The sequence below is a fragment of the Hibiscus syriacus genome, unplaced genomic scaffold, assembly GCF_006381635.1.
Source record: "Hibiscus syriacus cultivar Baekdansim isolate YM2019G1 unplaced genomic scaffold, ASM638163v2 tig00111937_pilon, whole genome shotgun sequence".
Classification (NCBI taxonomy): Eukaryota; Viridiplantae; Streptophyta; class Magnoliopsida; order Malvales; family Malvaceae; genus Hibiscus; species Hibiscus syriacus.
The window spans coordinates 157,525-174,720 of NW_024063215.1; positions in this window are offsets into that span (position 1 = coordinate 157,525).

Below are 17,196 nucleotides of genomic sequence, written 5' to 3' on the forward strand. Positions count from 1 at the left end.
TCTTAAGGGAGTCAAAATTTGTTTCAAGGGAAACTGTCTCAAGGGAGATAAAATTTGTTTCAAGGGAAACTGTCTCAAGAGAGACAAAACTTTGTTTTGAGAAGAAAATGTATCAAGTGAGACAAAATTCATTTTTTAGAGAAAACAATCTCAAGTGAGATTAATTTTGTTTTACATATTTCAAAATTTTGGGAGAATGTCTCAAGTGAGACGATGTTTGTTTTGAGAGAAATTGTCTCACGCGAGACAAAATTTGGTTCAAGTAAAAGAACTTTGAAATTTGTGTTCTGAAGGAAAATATCTCAAGTGAGATGAAATTTGTTTTAAAAGAAAAATGTCTCAAGTGAGACAAAATTTGTTTTTAAGAAAAACAACTTTGAAATTTGTGTTTCGAAGGAAAATATCTCAAGTGAGACGAAATTTTGTTTTAAGAGAAAAATGTCTCAAGTGAGACAAAATTTGTTTTTAACAATTTTTTTTGAAATTTATGTTCCGAAGGAAAATGTCTCAAGTGAGACAAAATTTGTTTTAAGAGAAAAATGTCTCAAGTGAGATAAAATTTGTTTTCAAGTTTGTTTCGAGAGAAACAACACCCAAGGAGATAGAGAGTCTGTTTGTTTCTGCACGTTGAGGAAATGTCTTTAGAAGATCTAATTGTTGACTTCAGGATGTCAAATATATGTGGATGACATTGTTCTTTCAGGTTGAAGACATCTGGTCATTTCTGAGCTTTTATTTCCTGAAATATCGAAATGATGTCCTATCTTGGATGTTTACGGGTGTCATGATAAAGTTTGTATTTTATTTGATGAATTTTTGATTTTTTTTCTCATGAGAGGAAAATTCAAAGTCTTTATTGCATATGATGAATGTTTAATGTAAAGATGCAAATTTCATGTATCATGTATGTATGTGTTGATGTATGTTTTCTAAATATGTAGGGGAATGATTACGAGAGTAGTCTTCACTCTATGTTTGATTCAATTTGTCTTCATTTCCACCAGGGTGTATTCTTGCAAACCTCATCCTGAGACAATTTATTTTCCTTTACCCATCAACTTTTGCCCCAAAAATTTGGCTTTCCCTTGCCCCAGCTTCGATCTTGAGCTTCGGAGGGATATTCGTTGAATTCCAAGATATGATTCCAGAGAGATTATCTTGTTTGAAAATGTTTTTCTTCTTTTTATTTTCAAAATTTTAAAAAATATCAAATAGAATTTTGAAAAATATTACCTCATTCTAAGTTTTACAATTGAAACAAATCATAAAACAGGAATTCATTGTATATCAAAAGAATCAATTGCTCTATTAATATTTGATAACTGCAAATCTTTAACAAATATCAAGTTTGAAAGGTTGGTTTTGAGGTTGGTTACCTAAATTCTAAGGTTTGTTTCCATGATTCGTCATTCATAAAGATTATGGCAAGCCCCTCTTTCTTGGCTTGGCATTTTGATCAGAGGTTGACAAAATTTCACAACTTACATAGTCAATTGCTAGACTTTTTAGAACAGTTTTGTTTCAGTTCTCTGAAATCTTCCATTTTTTCAAGCTTCGTAGGCTCCTATAGCAAAGGTAGAGCAGAAATATTGGTCTAAAAATGAGATTTCTGAGTGCTTGTCTGAGTTCGACTATAACAGGTGTTCCTCAACTCCCACCGAAACTCCTTATTTAGTAAGTTCGACTTAATTTGCCATTGTTTGGCTAGTTGAAATCATCTTTATTGTAAATTATATATTATAATTGTCTTTTTTGGTTAGCTGATGGATTTATGTCATCACAAAGTCTTTGGCCTGACAATCACAATGGTGCAAACACCGAATTTCCAAGTACCAGATCAATGTCATGGTTTGAACGTAATCTATTCATAAAGCCAGGGCTTTCGAGTTTCCTCTATAACCAATTGTTTTGCGGAATAACCCAACTTTATTGTATACATACATATATATATATATAATATATATATTCTGGGTATATGAATTCCATTTCTTAAGTTTTTCAAGGAGAATATGTTATAATCTCGGTGTTAGTTATAGGTCAGAAAATCTCATCGTTAGAGTTCAATTTCCAAGCAACCGACCTAAACTAGATTAAACTACTCGACCATTCCATCTGTGAAGATCATGATCATCATTGAACGTCATTAAAAAAAGTAGAAACCAATTAACTTAGCAATCTCATGTGCAAGTTGCCAAATTTTGTCAACTCCTAACACATACCTGAATGCCAACCCTTTGATTGACTCTACATGCAATGATAAAACTAGATCGGTCCCTTCAAGAGAAGGGCATGTATTGTGGTGTATTTCTGGAGTAAAATCAAGGGATCCTTGTTTTTTTGGGATTCAATCTTGTCATTTGTTAAAGATTTACAACCTCAATTATTAAAAAACTTTTAATTAAGATGATATTCAAGGAATTTCAAGATTAAAATTTGTTCATTGTTCATTTCCTAAGAAGGAAGCATTTTATTTAAAATGTTCGAACGTCAAGTGATTTACAAACATTTAAATGTAGGATAAAGAAAAACAAGTTCAAACAAGATAATATACAAGTGCATCAAAAGTTTCTAGTGGTTGTAATGATTTTTCTCGGTTTGCATTAGAATGCCCCATCATTCATCAAATGTCCATGCCCTTGAATCAATTAAATATTGAACCTTGCACTTCAATGCCCCACAATTCTCAGTGGTATGCCCCGAGCTCCCCATGTGGTAGCTACATACTGCATTAGTATCATGCCCCTCAAGAAATGAGGGTTCTTTCAATTTCGACTGAACTGGAGTCACGAGATTCCTCTCAACTAGGACTGGGAGTAGCTCTTAATATGTCACCAGAATTTCACCAGTAGAGGTCTTTTCCCGTTTCACTCTATAAGGTTTGGTCCCACGATTAGCTAAATAATACCTCACTGTATTGACCTCGACTACTTTCTTGACATCAATACTGTCAGATCCTCTTATCTTTCCATTCTTGACATTTGTTTCGATCATTTCCCCACACATGACAATATTAGAGAAATTCTTGGTGGCAGTTCCTATCATTTGATCAATATAGGGAGGTTTTAGCGTATTTATGAACATAGTAGCAACCTCCTTTTCGGTCACTGGTGGCTGCACTTGAGAAGCAACGTCCCTCCATCATTGCGAATATTGTCGGAAGCTCTCGTTGTGTCTCATCTCCATGCTTTGCAACGTTATTCGATCAGGAGCCATATCCATCAAGTGCTTGTATTGACCTAAAAAGGCTTGAGCTAAGTCTTTCCAAGAACGGATTTGAGTACGCTTTAGCTGGTTATACCATTTGGAAGCCAGTCCAGATAAACTATCTTGAAAATAGTGGATTAACAACTTCTCATTCTCCACATAGCCAGTCATCCGATGATAGTACATAGTGATGTATGATGAAGGGAATATGGTCCCATTATACTTCTCGAAATCCGAAATCTTAAACTTTTGTGGGAGAAACAAGTTGGGGATCAAATTTAACTCTTTCGCATCCAACCCATAGACTGACCTGACCATCTCCATTGATTTTATCACATCTTCTATACTTTTTAATCGTTGAGTCATTTTTTCCTTCTTAACCAAATCATTCATGTCAGGGATCTCATTATCAGCACAAAAATCTTTTGGTTTCAACCCAGATGCAACATGACAATCAGTGGAGAATGGAGCTCCAGTATGATATTGTGGGTTTTTAACAGTGAAACAGGCTGGTGCTCGAATTTCCTGATGTCCAGATGTGTGCTCAGGAATGTGGACAAGTGTGAAACCTGGAGGATGTGTGGGGTCTTCAGCAAGACTCTTTCCATAGGTCACATGCCTCCTAAACATTTCTTCTACCTTTTTCAGATATCGAGCTGAGAGTTTGCTATATTAGCTTCCAATTGTGTCAATTTTCTCCTCATTTCTTCTTGCATCTCTTTATGTTCTCTCTCAATTATGGCTAACTTATCCTCTATTTCTTTAGGCATTTTCTATCGTCGTGCAGATGATATGAATTCTTGCTACTAGTGTGAACCCGGATCACTACGATCAGAAACCTTATCTTATTATTTTATGTATTTGAATGAATGAATGTTTTAATGCATGATTTGAAAATTAATCAATACAAATGTGATGCATGCATAAAAAAAAGTGTCAATCCATAGTAATCATATTAAATGATTTTCATTGAATACAAATGGTTTCAGTACATCAAATAGCCAAACTAAAAATAATAAATAGCTTTGGCTCCTAGCTTTTATATCTTGTTCATGAGCCAGGTCATCTTCCAAGCATGATCTGGTGCTGAGCCATCAATCTGCTTCAAATCTCTTGCAAAGACAACTAATTCGACCAACTTATGAGTCATGAGCTTATGTTATGCAATGCAAGTGTCGTGTGTGAGGAGAAATTATCAAACCTTTGACAAACAACCACACACAAACAATTCAAACGAATCCAATACTTTAATATCTGAAAATCAATCAAATACACACATTAGTATACAAAGATATAAAATTAAATAACGATTGAAAGGAATCAAAGGAATCGTAAACTAAATAAAATCGAATTCTCAATTTGTAGCTATATAGACAATATATAATCGATTTATGGCTTGACCCTCTAGGTCCCCAGCGGAGTCGCCAAGCTGTCGTTACCGATTTTCGGCGATACGACTAGTCTCGACTTATTTTGTGAAAATCCGATTTTATAAAAGAAATGTGTTGGAATCGCCATTAAACCTTTTGCGTTAGGTTGGTCGAATACCTAAAAATTTCTTTCAAAAGTGTTTCAAAGAAAACATCATTTTAAAAGATAAATCAGTTTGTGTGTAACCAGAGATTCATTCTTTTTGAAATAAAAAAAGGGGTTTGGGGATCGATTACGTATGGGGAAGGATAAACACCCCTACAACGCTCAAAATTGGTACCCATCGATTATAAATTGTCTCTAATAATAGAAATCTAAGAATTCGAATATAAATTTAAATTATGATCTCATTATTTCAAATTCAACCATACAATTTTTATTGAATGAAAAATTCTAAGGATAAATAGAAAATATTTTAATATTTCCAATCGAAGAGAAAATAATCCCTAAAATACTTTAAGACGAATATTTCTCTTTCCAACTGAAATAAAAAGAATACAATAATTTCTCCCAAGAATTTGAGATTAAAATAATTTGATTCGACCAAAGAAAGAAATTAAGCCAATTTATCCAAATTATATGATTAGAAAAGATAAAAGATAGTCAAATATTTAAAATATCGAGGCTTGATCCCTAATAAAAATTAGGGGAATTGTCTTGATAAGTTTAAATAAACAAATATTTCCTTTTCCTTTCAAACTTAATTAATTTTAAATGCAATCAATTTTTTAGGTTTTTCTAGTGGGGTATTTATTTATTTTAAAACATCGGAAAAAGGTATCTAATTACTTTAAGACCGTCCCTTCTTAATATTTTAAAATAAATAAATATTACCCTTAATCCAATAATGTAATCGGTTGAGTTATGCTTATGAGGCTTTCAAGCGAAATAAAATGTCATGATTAAATACAAATGCCTAAATAAAATACAATTAAATTAAAATGGTAAATTGAAGCATTTAAAGAAAAATTATAAATATATATATGGACTAAAAACAATTTTAAGGAATTTTAACTTTATTTTACCTTATAAATCTATACATATATTTTCTAAATATGATATTAAACATAGAACATAATATTTATTATAAAATATAATAAAATGTAAAATATAATATTTACACAAGGCTCTACATATAGTATTATACATATATAATAAAGTAATATATAATAATACAAGTGAAATAAATATCTAATACATAAAACATACTTTAATGGTACAACATAAAACAATATACATTTGGATTCATTCATAACATAGTTACAAAATTAAGTATAATAACTTTAGTATCATAAACATTAATAAAACAAACATCATGGCATGAAACAGAAAAATAAGATAATATGAGCCCTAAAATCATAATAAAACATAAATATACAGGACTAAAATGAAATAAATAAAAAACAGTGGCCAAGTTTAAGGAAATAACTGTTGAGTTAATCGATTGACGGAATTCGCCAAGAGGGGGGTAAATTGGCATTTAAAAATTTAGTGGAAGCTTTTGCAGAAAATTGAAAGTAATTGCACAGCGATTTAGAGTGGTTCGACTTTCTCAATCAAAGTCTACGTCCACTACCTTAGCTATCCACACTAAGGATTTTCCAACAAATTCACTAATTTGTTCTTTCTTTTGAGGCCAAAGAGATAACCTTACAAAACACCCTCAAGAATATACCCCAATTCTTGAGAACACTCTTTCCCAAAGAGAAGATTACAAATTTGCAAACTTACAAGGAAAACCTCACAAGGTAAGATGTTTGCACAATTCTAGAACAAGAAAAGAACACTCACAAATAATTACAAATGAGCACAAATGGTGTTCTTTGAAAGCAAAATGAATATTGAAAGGAAAATTGGCTTGATTTGCACAAACTTGGTGTTTGATGCTTTCACTCTTGTTTCTCTATAATTTCTTGTTGATCAAAGGCTTCAGAACTTGTTTAAATACACCTTGAATCACTTCTGAACGTTGGGGATGATTAGTGAAGATCATATAGCCGTTTTAGTGTGAAAACAATTAATAAAACAGCTTGGAGCGTGGGGGGAATCGGTACCCCCTATGGGGAATCGGTTCCCTAAGTGTAAAATTCAAATATTTCGACCGTTATACAAGGGGGGAATCGGTTCCCTCTGAGCAATCTGGAATTTTTGGCTTTGAAATGGTTCGAAATACTTTGTAAAATTATTTTGAAAGTGTTTTAAGATTAAAACTTAATTTTACACTTGAGTAAGGATTAAAAATGATTTTTGAAAGATTTGGAGTAATGTTTTGATATTCGAATAGTTATATCGAATATACTTAGAAAATCATTTGGAAAATCTTAAAATTCATTTAATTTAATTTGTTATATCGAAATATCAAAATGTTTTCAACAATAACCAAGCAATTAATGACTAAACTATAACAAAAATGAACCATAATGTCAAATTCATAAAAAAATAGCAAAATGAGGTATTGGGTGACCAAAATGCTAAAACAAGGGAAAGATACAGTGAGCTAAAGGTGATTTTACCCTGATAAATGACCAAAGCGTAAACACGCTAAAACTAGGTAAGACGTAAATCCAGTAAAAAAGTAAAATTTAGGTATCCGGCCTTACCTAACTCAAAAGGTTGGTGGCGACTCCAAAAAAGGTAAGATTCTCTTTAAGATGAAATGTGATCTCGGGACCACCCGAAGGACTGCACCCCGATCAATTTTAGCAAGTCTATCAGCCAGACTATTGGCTTCGCGAGGGATGGATCGCACTGTAACGCTCTATTGGAGATTCATGAGAGCTCGAATCCTCCTTATGATTGAGGGAGAAGGACGAGAACCAAGGCTCTTATCTTATTCAATACCGTCGAACTCCACTTGGATTTGAAAAAGCATATATGTGATGTTCAAACAGTGGCGGATTTAGGAATTTAAAATGGGGTTCAAAATTTCAATACTATTTTTTCTAACAAAATATGTATGCAAAATTTCTTGTTTTCTTCTTCTTCCCTTAATATATTAAACTATATTTAATAACTTTTTCAAAATAATAAGTATGCACTTGGCCTTAGGATGCTAATCCACCCCTGTATTAAGTGTCCAGTTGATCAATTAGTTGCTAATGGTGCTAAATCTTTATTAATTGCTAGTATTGATGCCTCGTATAGGCCTATATGTCATAAATTAGGTTTAACATGTTCCTATAGGTTTCATCAAGTTTCGGGATGATTTGGGCATGCTTGGGGGCTACAAGAGTTGAATAAATTACTTAATAAAATATAAATTATGCATTCAGTACCTAAACTATTGGTTTTGGTTTGTTTTAGTACCTAAACTTTCATTTTTTTCTTAAAATCATATCTAATGTTTAGTTTTTGTTTCGTTTTAGTACATCACCGTTAAAAACTTAACAGGTGATTTGTACATGACACTTTTTTATGGATAAATTGCATCATTCATCACTTAACTATCTTCTCACTCCTATTTTGATCACTAATTACTCCTAATTCAATCACTCTAACTTTCAAATTTATTTTTATTTTTAATTACATATTAATAAAATGATAATAAAAATGTCATGTCACAGAAATTATCAATAAAATAAACAAGAGTGATTAAAATAGGATCAACTTGAAAGTTGAGTAGTTAAATTCAAAATATTTAAAATTAGTGAGAAGATAGGTGAGGAATGAATGATGTAATTTACTCATAAAAATGCATATGTCGTTAATTTTTTAACGACAGTGTACTAAAATAAAACAAAAACTAAATATTGGGTATGATTTTGAAAAAAAATGAAAGTTTAGGTACTAAAACTAATCAAAATTGATAGTTTAAGTACTAAACGTATAATTTACCCTAAAATATATCAGTTATAGGATATTAATATTTTAAATAATGATATTGTCAAATGAACGGTTTCTAAAATTTCATTGTGTAAAATTGATACCAAGAACTGCATAGGATATAAATGCCTAATTATTAGTATCGATATCCAAGATTAATGTACCGAAAATTGATTACTTTTAGTGCCTTTCAACACTATTTTTTTAAAATCATCGTTAATATTATGTTTTAGTTTTATTTTGACCATCCATCTTTAAAAAAAATTAGCATAATTGTTGACGTATCATTTTAAAAAAAATCAACGATGATGTGATATTACCTTATGATAACATGTTTGTACCGCTGTTAATTTTTTTAATGGCGGGTGACCAAAATGAAAACCAAAACGTAACGTTAGTAATGATTTTGAAAACCAAAATAGTAGTTGGGTGACTAAATGAGTAGTTTACCCAGGTTTGATTGAATATACTCTGCATGAAAGAGAAGCTTAGCCATGGATGTTGAAATCAAGACTTTGTTGTTTAAGCCGGAAATAGTTGTTTTGATGAACTTAAGCTATAAGAATGTCATTTAAGATAAAAGTACACAAAATGATTTTTACTAGTTTGTGAAAAAATTGATTTGATTTATAGATTTAAAGGGTGTAAATTAAAAAAACGTTGTGTTGTAATTTAAAAATGTAATTTGAGCTTTTAGTTGTTATTAATCTAAGTTTCCAATGCAGGGTAATCGGTAGGGATCTCATCCTATTATAAATTTTTATAATTAAATTTAAACAACAATTCGACTTTAAATTTTATAAACTTGATTCGACTCGAAATGTTTTTCAAATAAAATTTAAGTTATAACATATGACTCTTCAACTCAAATAACTCAAACAAAAATTTTCGACTCGATCGAATGTTCCACATGACTAAAATCAAAGTACATTTGCATGTTGGATCAAGAGAAGAATGAAAGAAAACAAAGACAATTTGGAATTTAATTGGAACATGATTTCCATGTCAGCGGGGATGGAACTATAAAGGGCATGGAAGGGGATGTAGCTCCCTCAGGGGAAAATAATTATCAATTTAGACCTTTAAATTTTGATTTATTTTGATTTTCTCTTCATTTTCTATTGTTAATTATACTTTGCCCCCTAAACTAAAATCCTGGATCCCAAACACACTTAGCAAAAAAAATACATTTGATTTATATATAAAATTTAAATATTTATTAAATAATTATGAAATAGTTTTCCTGATTTTAGAAAATTTATGCTTTACTCCCTCAAATTGAAATCTTGATTCCGTTCTTGCATGTCACGAGTTCCGTGTTCATGAAGATTTCCTCCAATTTCTTCAACTTTTTGGTGTGAACTGGTTATTGAGGTTTTCACTTTTTAATCCCCTTATACATAGAGATTAAAAAATGAAAAAAAACACTATTTTTTTGTTCTTTCATTATTTTATTTTAAATGGAAGAAAAAGGAAAACGTTTGGGAAGTATAAAAGGTTTTATTTTGACCTTTATTTATCTTGTTAATTTGGTTTCGTATAGCACAAGCATGTTCAAGGTTAGAAATTTGATTGTATTCCTTTAAAATGAGCTAAGTTGGTTGTATGTTGATGAAAAATACACTTGAATCTCTCAGTTTGATGTAGGGCAATTCAAAATCTACACATAATAAGACTCTATTCAACAATTAATAACGTTCTTATGTGTTTCTTCATATTCCTAATGCATAACAACTCTATCTCTGATCCGATCTCAACAATATCGGAATATGACCTCGGAGGTGAAGGTGTCATCTCATTAATCTCACAAGGACCTAAGGTTGTTGATATTGAATCAATCCAAAATGATCAACTTTTGGAGGTTCTCTATGAGTGTGAAGAGGATTTGATGTCACAAGTGGTAATAGAAACACCACTTTCTGAGGTCCTTGATCCTCTAAGTGAAGTGTTAGGTGATGTCGATATCCCGTATCCGTTCCGGAAAAGTGTCGGCTCGGGTTGTTTAAGCTCAATGGAGTAGGTGCAAGAGGCTGCAGTCAAGCATAATTTTCTGGTTAATGATAATGATGCCTAAGCCAGAAAATTACTTCTTTACACGGCTATAATAAGGGCCAAGAAAATCTCTAATCATGATACCAGCAAGTTGATCCAGTAGAGAGTCGAGGACTGCAAGAGCACTATCAGGAGGAAAGTCATGGCTGGCAATGAAATCAGCAGCATAATTTGCTTATCGATTGAACACAGCGAATTCGACAAACCATGCTCGATGGCAAAGCTTATCAATGGCATGAACTAAGGAATATGGACTATTGCATGTGGCATTCTTAATAAGGTTGTGAGTATCAGTATTATCCATTTGAACGAAAACACATTCGAAGCCATTTGACCAGGCAATGAAGAGACCTTTGAAGACACCCTATAGCTCAGCTTGGAGGATGGATGACTGGCCTATAATTTTATTGAACACTAGAAGGAAAGATCCATCGTGGTCATGAAAAACCCCACCAATGGAAGCCAAACCAGATCGGTGTGAAACCACATCATCAGAATTAAGGCAGACTCAATTTTGAGGAGGAGATTGTCATTGGACTTGGACAGTTCAGACATGAGAGGGTGCCAAGATCGGAAATTTTACTGCTGCGTATTGACGCGCCCACCCCAAGCTACGGTGGAACAAGCTGTGATGATCAGAGATAGAACCCCAAAAAATAGCCTCATTTCTCCCTTTCCATGCTTGCCAAATGATGGAGGAGAAAAGACTGTTCCAAGGGATAACATGTATCGGAAACAAACTTTCTGTATGGAGATTAATCTCGAGCCAATCCACAAGAGTGAAATTAAAGAAATCAAGATGAGCGTTGTCTTGGAGGAGCCAATTCTGGAGGTTACAAATCATCGGACAATCTCGGAGGATGAACAGCAGGGATTCATTCGAATTGGAGCAAAGGTGACAAGAAAAATCATTATTGAGGCCTTGTTTGCAACGATTTCGTTTCTAAGAAGTCTATCCAGGATAGAAAGCCATAACAAAACATCTAACACGCTCAGGAACATAGTTTCCAAATCCATTTCCATATCGGGTTCATTGTTGACCAATTAGTTTGGGACTTGTAGGCGCTCTTGACAGAGAAAATGAAATTATTTTCTTCATTCCAATAGCAATTGTCCGAGCCATGAGCGCAATTAGGAGAAAGTGTGCTTTGTAGTAGAGGAATGGCCTCGCGAGCAAGGAGGTGATTGAGCAGATTCCAATCCCAACCATTCTCAGCATCAAAGAAATCCTTCAGCTTTAAAGTTATGTCAACCGTAACGTTCGGATTCGCCCAATGTATAGGCTGCCCCAACTCGTGAACCCAATTATCCGACCAAAAATTAATAGTTTTGCCATCACTAATGCACCAAGCCAATCTCTCATAAAAGAGGGGCCAAACATTCGTAATAGAACACCAAAAAGGAGAGTAATTTGGCTGCAATATAAAGGACGAACAAGGAAATGATCATCCAGCTCAGTTGGTAGAGCACAAGGTTTTTAACTTTGAGGTCGTGGAATCGAGTTCCACGGAGAGCATTTCATAATTCGGAGGGGTCTCCTACGGAAACTGCTCTCAATTTGGTGTGGGGGGCAACTTACTATCTTACCTCCTCTTTACCCCATTTATATGGGAAAAAAGGGACGGCCAGCCATAAAGGACGAACAAGGTTCGATCATACGATACTTTTCTCGAAGAATGGTGGTCCAAAGCTTAGTCGCGTTTGGAATGAAGAATTATAAATCTTTATTAAAAAAGTAGTATTTTGATGTCTGATATTCCTCAAACCTAGTCCTCTATAGGAATAAGGTTGGCAAAGTTTATGCCAACTGACTAAGGAGAGAAGGTAGGATCCCGGGCTTGAGCCCCAAATAAATTGGCGAATTATAGCCTTATTTTATAACATATAATAGCTGAGAGTCGAAAAGTTTGCATGAGATAGGTCGAAATACTAAAAAGATTAGACTTCGCTAAAGTAATACGAATGGCAAGAGAGAGCGTGCTAGATGACCAACCGTCAAGCTTCTTAAAAAAAATCAATAACAAAATTGCAGATGTCACTTTTGGCTCCCTTGTGAAGAACATGTACTCATAAATAGACCCCGAGATCAGTGGCCGACTGGAACCTGAGCCGAGCGCTGATAGTATGGATAGCAATAGTCGGCGTATTAGGAGGGAAAAAGACCTTTGTTTTTTGTTGGTTAACGACATGGTCGGAATGGAGACCAAAAATGTTTAGCACATATTCAATAACTTCTGCATGGTTGATATCAACTTTGGAATAGATAATTAAATCATCTACAAAAAAGCGATGCGACATAGGAGTACCTCCACGGGCAAGTTGATAAGCCGACCAATTTTTGAAGGCAATAACGTGGTTAATGTGATGGCTCAGTTGTCCCATGCTTAATATTTTTAAAAGACTGAGTTAATTTCTTTTTTTTAAAGGGTGTTAAAACCTTTTAAAAGGGTGTCATTGTTTTTCTTTTATATTACCTTAGTGGTTAAATGAATGATTGTTATTTATAGAGGTATCGGGTTAGCGACTGCAACAAGGGTGATTGAGAGATTATTGTCAAATAATTAAGAATATGCAAAACAAATATTACTTTGTAATCACCTATCATAATAAGAAAAAAATTAAAACTTTTGGGTGTCAATTGACGACCCTCAATACATACCGACTCCGCCAATAGTGCTGGATACGTATACGTGTCTTAAGAAGCATATTCACAGATTCAGAGGATGTCTTAATGTTATAATTATATATCTATGCGTCAAACACGAGTGTTTCAACAAATATTTCATAAATATTATTACTATTGTATTAAAACACGTCCTTTCGTGTCTTAAATAATCAGACCCTTCCTAATAATTGTAGAGGGTTGTCAGAGATATTCCAATAGAAAGGGGAAGTTGGGAAAGGACTACCAAACTGGAGTGCAAATGTGCTGATTGATGCTTTAAGGGTTTAGAATAGTAGCAGTTCTTGTGTGTGTTTTCCATTGTTATGTATTATATTAAAATAAGGGTTTAAAACGTGCTGATTTTGCGTGTCAAACATAATATTAACATAGGAGGGAAGGAGATCGAGATTGATGTTGGTAATGCTCAATCCCACATAGTGTTGGAAACACTATTGGGAATGGTATTTAAGGCTTGACATTCCACTTCCTTGTTGAGTGATAGAGAACAAGGGGGGCTCTCGCGCACCGCCGCCGCCGTCCGTCCGTCTCGTCTCGGCACGGCTCGGCTCGTGGTCGTGGTCGTGGTCGTGGTTTAATCCTGAAATTTTATGGACGACTTTAACCCTATTTCTAGCCTATAAATAGAGAGCTATATTCAGCTTCTCAACTCACTCCAAAACATTCACAATTCACTTACCAAAGTGTTTTCTAAAGTTCTCTCTGTGAGTTCTCTCTGAGTGCTTTCCGATCAGAAGTGCAATACCACCAGCAGTCCACTCCGGTTTCGGGTGTACGGAATTCGGAGCGACCGTGTTAACCTCGGGGGACGGTCCGCCTACTGCAGCGATTACACACATCGAGGCGAATTCGTTTCTAAGGCAGTGGTTCTTACCACGACACGGTTTACGAATCTGTTCTTCTTAATTACTGTTTATCTTTTCAGTCAGTGCTAACGGTGTAGTTTTGCGGTTCATATATCCAACAATTGAAAATCAAATGAGGAGGAATTTAGATAAATAGGCATTATATTAAAAGATTAATATTTAAATAATCAATATAAATTTCTTCAAGTTAAAATTATACGAGAAAACAACTTGAGTGATCGAAAATGCCTTATAATATATGATTTTAACTAATTTTTTTTTGTTTACAAAAATAACCAACGAATTCGCAATTCGATTTCGAATTCGCAACACGAAAGTCAAATTAACAACACAATTTTCGAATTCGCAACAAGAATTTATCAATTTCGCAACTCAGTTTTCAAATTTGCAACTCGAATTCGGATTTCGCAACTCGAAATCGATGTAAAGTCAAAAGAGCTAGATTAGTTTATTTATGAAGTCACCCACTTATTCTTTTTTCTGCCATTTACAACCTATAATGGAATGATTGCGACCCGAGATAAGAAGAAGATGAGATGGGGCATTGTTTAATAATCTGACAGGCTTCTTTCTGAAATGGGTTTCAGTTTTAAAGTCGAAGGAGGCCTACCGAACCTGGACAGAACAGGCTCCTGACCACACCCACCGCGTGGCTTGGATGCTGCTGCACCAGTGGCCCGATGAAGGTGACACGTAAACGAACCGGCGTGGCTTGTTGGAGAGCATATGCAGGGACATTTCTTGGTTCTGTTCATCTCCATCGCATGCTGTTTTGCCTTCATCAATCCGTCTCCCTCATTCGGTGGCCTGGGAATGAAAGATTTTATTTCATATGTAGAACACCAACGTGAAAGAGAAATCACTTTCTTCTTTGCACTGTTTAGTTAATTCGCAACTCAAATTAAAAGCCTTATCATACTGACATGAACTAATTTCGAGTTGTGAAATTGGTAAATTCGAGTTGCGAAATCCGAATTCGAGTTACGAATTTGAAAACTGAGTTGCGGATGTGGTAAATTCTTTTTGCGAATTCGAAAATTATGTTGCGAATTTAGCTTTCGTGTTGGGAATTCGAAATTGAGTTGCGAATTCGTTGGTTATTTTTGCAAACCTAAAAAAAGTTGATTAAAATTAGGGATGGCAACGGGGCCGTTTCGGGCTGGGTATTGGTCCCCTTGTCCCCGTCCCCGCTTAAAAAACTGCGGGGATTTAAACGGGGATCCCCATCGGGTAATCGGAGAAAACCGCGGGGAAACGGGTATCTCCGTTTAGCATAAACGATTATTTAAAAGGGTATCGGACCGGGTATATATATTTAAATTAAATATATAAATATAAATTAAATTTATTAATATTATATATATATATATATAATAATAATAATTATTTTTAATATTTATCGGGCCAGGTATTCGGGTAATCGGGGCGGGGATTACCAAACCCGTCCCGTCACCGTTTAAAACATTCGGTTTTTCCCCGTCCCCGTCCCCATTTATCATCTCTGAACCCGACCCGTTTAATTCGGTTTTCGATTTTTCCCGACGGGTTCAATTTTTTTTGCCATCCCTAATTAAAATCATATATTATAAGACATTTTCGGTTACTCAATTTATTTTCTCAAATTATAATTGCATATATATGTATGCAACACATATTTTTTCAATTGTCAATATTTGTATTTTGTATTTGAATTTCGTTCCTATTCTCGTTTTTCTTTTGATTAATTAATTATTCCTTTAAAAAAGATAATAATAGCATGGAATAATATGTTCAATTCATCATATCTGACACACTTCAATTAAATAAGAACACAAAAATTATATTTATTTTAAAAGTTGTTATTCTCTTTTATTATTAAAATTTTATTTCATTTCTTGTTTTTAATAATTACTTTTTTATTAAAAATACTTTCATTTATTGTGTAAATTATTTGATTAAAAAATATTTTTATGATTTTAAAAATTCTTAATTATTTTTTTCTTATTTCTTATGTTAGTTTTCAAGTTTTTAATCTTAAATGAAACCGGTAGAATATTTTGATGTTACTTATAATATAATATATAAAATATTATCAACTCATGAGCTATAATTGTATTAAATTACTAATATTTATATTAAATTGATAGGTCACCCATACGTCATGGATCTCGTTAAAAATCTCCCTAATAATGCACCAAGTCGATATCAACAATACTAGCTAATAGTTACATGCTTACTCGTTGCATTTCCTACTCCTTTTTACTAGCTAATATCTGCTTCGCATTCCTCTCATTCTCTTCCTTTTCTCTCTTCAACTTCTTGAATTTTTACCTTTGAGGCAACTCAATCGTGATAAAGTCTATGATATTTCCCTCAACGTCTAGGAGAACGGCTCCACCACTCGTGTTCCTTCCCTCAACGGAAGCATCTATGGAGAGTACATAGTACCTAAAATCACATTATACATGACATATTAATGTAATCATACATTCCTGTCAAACAAACCAAACACAATAATGTAACATTCCTAGTAATGTGTAAGATAATGTAACATCGGTAATCTTATTCCCGGAGGTAATATTACATTCCATGAACCAAACGCCCCCTTAGAGTAAATCTTATATAGTTAATGCAAAAAAACCAGAAGCCATATCCTGATAAAAAGGTTCTAGCCGAAAAGGCATAAGAGGTTTTTGTACTCTTGAAAAAAAATCAATATTACTCTCGTATTATTTTTTTTCTTCTCTTAATGTAGCATTCCAACTTAGAAAACAAACCTAATGTGGGTCTTTGACCAAAGTTTTTTCATCGTTAACCTTTACGGTGCTGGCGTTAGCAGTTCACGGTGCTGACATGGCGGTCTACGATGCTGACATGACAGTCCATTTGCCATATTTGAGTTACCAATTTAGCCCATCTGGCATGTCATCCGCCACGTTATCAACCACCATGGACTACCATGTCAACACCGTAGACTGTCACGTTGGTACAGTGAACTGCCACGTTAGCACCGTAATGGTCAATGACAAAAAATGTTGGTAAAAGAGCCACGTTTGATTTATTTTCTGAGTTAGAGGGTCGCCTTAAGAGAAAAAATAGTAGAGGGCAACATTAATTTTTTAAAAAGTACAACGACCTTTAATATATTTTTGCCAAAAT